General features: G+C 48.3%; 1 pseudogene; it reads right to left on the bottom strand.

The window, feature by feature from the left end:
• Positions 1-4,805: 4,805 nt before the first annotated feature.
• Positions 4,806-4,944, bottom strand: LOC123118173 (uncharacterized; annotated as a pseudogene).
• Between the last annotated feature and the right edge of the window lie 476 nt (positions 4,945-5,420).

Below are 5,420 nucleotides of genomic sequence, written 5' to 3'. Positions count from 1 at the left end.
ATTGAACCATCCAGCCCTGGAGCTGGCTTATTCAGAAATGAAATAGCTCGCTGTTCTGTTCTGGAGCTGCTTGTTCAGTACTGGAACTTATTTGCTAACCCTTGGTGATTAGTTTAGTCATGGCTCAAACAGAATAACTGAAACAATCATGCAGCTAGCTAGTTCCGCAAATCAAGGAATGACTGGTTGTTGCAGCTTTACTAGAGAGCGCAAGCCATAAGCATTTGTTTATCGCTTGAAAATACAGCTGAACAACAGCGGAAGATGATATAAAACAGGAGTCACGCACGGATCACCAGCAAAATAAACCGGAACAGGGAGCCAGACATTATATCGGTAGGAAACAAGATCTATACAAATGCAACATGGAAGGGGCAATCTTCAGGTAACACTCGAGCTCACCAATGCACAAGGGTGATCCTAAATTCCTAATGGAGCGGCTTGCTGTCCTCGAGCTTGAACAGGCAGCAGCCGAAGGGTGCAGCGTTCGTATTCAATTTCCACTATAACAAAAACGTTTTAGCTCCTATGCGACCTTTCATATGTGCGAATAGGCAGAAGCGTCTTACCTCGATGAGAGGGACGCGTTACGTGTTACATGATCAGGGGCACACCTCCCTGGCAACAGCGCATACAATGTAGTTGGAGATCTTCTAGGGAGATAAGAAGATTACATCTTGGAGAACAAGAGATAAGAGAGAGATTACAAAGAGGTATTCGGTTACAACCTATACTCTATCTCTCCTAATGATGTACGTGACCAGGTGTATGCGCCATACATACATGACACAATATATGTGTTTGACACCCTCCCTTAATCACAACTTCATCAAGTTGAGATTATATTTGAAGTCTTCAAAACTTTTAGTGGGAAGAGCCTTGGTGAATCCATCTGCAATTTGAACCTGAGAATGCACAAAGCGAATGTCAAGCTGCTTTTGAGCCACTCTTTCTCTGACAAACTGGAAGTCAATATCTATGTGTTTTGTCTTCGCATGAAAAACGGGTTAGCAGACAGATAGGTAGCACCCAAGTTATCACACCATAAACAGGGAACCTTTGCACTTTTTACACCAAGTTCTCTCGGCATGGATTGTACCCATATAATCTCAGCTGTAGCATTTGCTAATGCTTTGTACTCTGCCTCTGTACTGGATCTGGAAACTGTGGCCTGTTTTCTTGCACACCAAGAGATCAGGTTAGGACCAAAGAATACTGCAAAGCCACCAGTCGAACGTCTATCATCCAGGCATCCTGCCCAATCTGAATCTAAGAAGGCACTCACAAGTGTAGATGATGACTTACTAAGATTAAGACCAATATTGAGGGTGTGCTTAACATATCTAACTATGCGCTTTGCAGCAGTCCAATGAACTGTAGTAGGTGCATGAAGAAACTGACAGACTTTATTTACAGCAAATGAAATATCAGGTCTTGTAAGTGTTAAATATTGAAGTGCACCTACTAGACTTCTATACTTTGTGCTGTCATCTGAATTCAACAGTTGCCCCTCTGTGAGAGATAATTTTCTAGAACTAGACAATGGAGTAAGTGAGGGTTTACAACCTTGCAAGCCAGCCTTTTTAACCAAATCTGTTGCATACTTTTCTTGGGATAGATGAATGCCATCTTCATGCTTCTTCACCTCTATCCCTAGGAAGTAGTGCAACTCTCCAAGATCCTTGAGGGCAAATTCTACACTGAGATCCTTCAAGAGTCCTGAGATAGCCTCATTAGATGAACTTGTGACAATAATATCATCAACATATATGAGAACAAATATATGTGTGTTGCACTTATTGTAAATGAACAGTGAGGTATCTGACTTAGAAGGTATAAAACCAAGTGCCTGCATTTTGTGACTGAGACGTGAGTACCATGCTCTAGGAGCTTGTTTCAGTCCATATAGTGCTTTATCAAGTTTGCACACATGAAGAGGTGCATTCTTATTTTCAAACCCAGGTGGTTGTTTCATGTACACTTCCTCTTCAACAAACACGTTCTGTACATCTAGTTGTCTAAGACTCTAACCTCTGGAAACTGCAATAGACAAGACAAGACGGATGGTGGCTGCTTTAACAACAGGACAAAAAGTGTCCCCAAAGTCTATACCATACCGTTGTTTAAAACCCTTGGCCACAAGCCGTGCATTGTAGCGATCAATGGTTCCATCAGATTTCCTTTTGATCCTAAATACCCACTTGCAGTCAATGAGGTTTTTACCTTGCTGTGGAGGGACCAAATGCCAGGTTTTGTTTCTTTTAAGGGCCATGTATTCTCCTTTCATAGCCTCTCTCCAATGTTCATCACCAAGTGCTTCCTCAAGCGTGTATGGTTCTCATGGTTCTCCTGTGGAGCGGATCATACAATATTTTGTTATATGTTTATAATCAACAGGTTGTATTACCCCTTGCTGCAGTCGTGTACATCGTGATGCTAGTGTAGAGGATCCAACGGCATCTACAGGAGTTGCACCAGGCGCCGATCCCATGCGGTTGCAGCAGCAGTGTCGGGCGCCGGATCAGCTGTGTCAGGCGCTGGATCTTCTGTGGCGGCAGACGAGCCACTGGCGTGCGAACGAGGCGCAGAAGATCCAGGCTCGGCCCCCCTTGCGTCAGCCATGGAGCCCGCGCCGGTCGGACGACGCAGGTCGCGCCGCTTGTAACACACCGGTTGGACCGGGAAGCGGGCGCTCACAGGCGGCGGGGGCGTGGGCGAGCAGGATTGGCGCGGGACAGCAGTCACGCGGTCGCCCGTCGCTGTCTGGCGTGGGCCAGGCGCAGGACCGGCTTCTGTTGCTCGGTCGGGCGCACCCGACGCAGCTGTCGGCGCGGACTCCGGGGCGGATCGGCCCAGGCGTGCGGTGGGTGCAGATCCCGGGGTGGATTCGGCTAATGGATCTGTAGCACCTGCCAGCTCTGATCCTGGGGGGATTTGCTCCTAGATTCTGGACACATGAAATAAGGTCCGGCTGCACCAATTTCTTCAGAATTTTCTCGTCCATTTTCTTCTGTACCGTCTCCTGCATCATCACACAACTCATGCAACGCAGTGAGAGGGTTAGTCATCATATAATCATCACAGTTTTGTGCCCCTTGAGTAAACCTGATGAGACTAGGAGATAAAAGAAGGATTTCTTTGCGGAGTAATGCACCGGCATTAGGATGAAGTTCAGAGAAGGGAAACTTAATTAGTCTCGTCAAAAACCACATCTCGTGAAATGTAGACACGGCCAGTAGAGACGTCAAGACACTTCACCCCCTTGTGTTGAGCACTATACCCAAGAAAAAAACATTGTTTTGAGCGAAACATTAGTTTGCGAGTGTTGTAAGGACGGAGATTTGGCCAACATGCACACCCAAAGACATGAAGCGATGTATAATCTGGTTTGACCTGAAGTAGTCTTTCGATGGGAGTTTCATTGTTTATGACACGACTTGGAAGCATGTTGATAATGTGTACGGCAGTGAGGAAGGCCTCATCCCAGAATTTTAGTGGCATTGAGTCACCTGCTAAGAGAGCTAAGCCAACTTCAACTATGTGCCTATGCTTGCGCTCGGCTGAGCCGTTTTGTTGGTGAGCCTGGGGGCATGACACATGATGGGAAATGCCAAGTGTTTGGAAGAAGGAATTGAGTTTCTCATATTCCCCTCCCCAGTCAGATTGGACAGCAAGTATTTTTCTATCAAACTGGCGTTCAACAAGTGCTTGGAAGTTTTTAAACACTTGAAACACTTCGGATCTTTTCTTAAGAAGATAGATCCAAGAAAACTTTCTATAGTCATCAATAAAGCTAACATAGTATGTGTGTCTCCCAACAGAGCTAGGGGCAGGACCCCAAACATCGGAAAATATTAATTGCAAAGGTTTAGTAGAGACACTCGTAGAGATGGGATAAGGCAATTGATGACATTTTGCTCTTTGGCAAGAATCAAAAATAGTTTCAACATTATGCTCACCAACAAACGGGAGCTTATTCTTCCTAAGCAAACGTTCAACTATGGAAAAAGAGGCATGTCCTAGACGATCGTGCCATCGTGTGGACGAAAGCTTGATAGCACCACAAGCTTGTTTCTTATGTCTTCGAAACTCCGGAATCAACGGATAAAGTCCTCGAATGCATCTACCTCGATAGAGAGTTTTCCTCGTGGCCTGATCCTTGATCAAGAAGAAAAAGGGATGAAACTCAATGAAAACCTTATTATCAATGGTGATGCGATGAACAGACAGAAGGTTTTTGTTGGCACTAGGAACATGCAAGATTTTACGAAGATGGATTTTATGGGAAGGGGTACGAAAAACTGAATGACCTATGTGACGGATCCTCATACCTGCACCGCTGGCGGTGTGGATCTGATCCTTCCCTTGATACTTCTCGCGGAGAGTCACCTTCTCCAGCTCGCTCATGAGATGATTGGTGGCGCCGCTGTCGAGATACCAGTTGGTATCGACGCCATATGCTCCCTCCACGGCTGCGGCCACCTTGTCATCGTCTTCAGAAGATGCATCATCCTCATCAAATCTGTACCCGCAGTCCTTGGCCATGTGGCCAGGCTTGCCGCAGATCTGACAACGGACAACATCGGGACGGGACTTGCCATAGCCACCACGGTGCCCCCTGGTGTTGGTGGAGTTGGGGCGGCCGGAGCGAGGGCTGGAGTTGGTGGAGTTGCCGGGTCCGTCGTGCTTGCCCTTGGGACGAGGAGGACCGCGGTGGTGCGAGGAGTAGCCGCCACGTCCACGCGTGGCCGCGTTTGCAGACGACTTGAAGCCGCCACCGGAGTTCTAGAACTGGGCCATGCGCTGATCGAAGTTGCTGAGCATGGCAAAGAGCTCGTCGAGGGAGACGGTCGTGACGCAGGCATCGAGGGCCGAGACAAGGGGCTGGTAGTCCATGTCCAGCCCATGGATGATGTAGGAGATCAGCTCGTCATCCTGGATGGCTTTGCCGGCCGAGGCGAGCTCATCGGCGAGGCCACGCATGGAGGTGAAGTAGGCGGCGACTGATTGGTTACCTTTCTAGGCATGGATGAGGGCGGTGCGGATGTTGTTGACGCGACTCAAGGACTGCGACGAAAACATGCCCGCCAGCGCCGTCTAGAGCGCATCCGCGGTGGTGATCGCCGTCACCGTGACGAGCACCTCTTTGGAGAGGTTGCTTAGTAGGAAGCCGAGCACCTGCTGGTCCTCCCTGACCCAGATGGGGTGGCGAGGGTTGGGCTCAGAAGTCTCCTTTCCGTCATTGTCCTTGGTGACGAGAAGGCTAGCTAGTTCCGGCATGGCGCCGTCCGCATAGCCAAAGAGACCGTCCCCTCTCAGCCGAGGTGTGATTTGTGTCCGCCATAGCACATAATTTGTGCGAGAGAGCTTCTTCGTGACCTGGCCGTTTAGGCTTGAGTGGAAGGAGGCGGAGGAGGAAG

Source organism: Triticum aestivum, chromosome 5B (genome assembly GCF_018294505.1).
Source record: "Triticum aestivum cultivar Chinese Spring chromosome 5B, IWGSC CS RefSeq v2.1, whole genome shotgun sequence".
Classification (NCBI taxonomy): domain Eukaryota; kingdom Viridiplantae; phylum Streptophyta; class Magnoliopsida; order Poales; family Poaceae; genus Triticum; species Triticum aestivum.
This window is presented reverse-complemented; position numbering and strand designations above follow the sequence as displayed.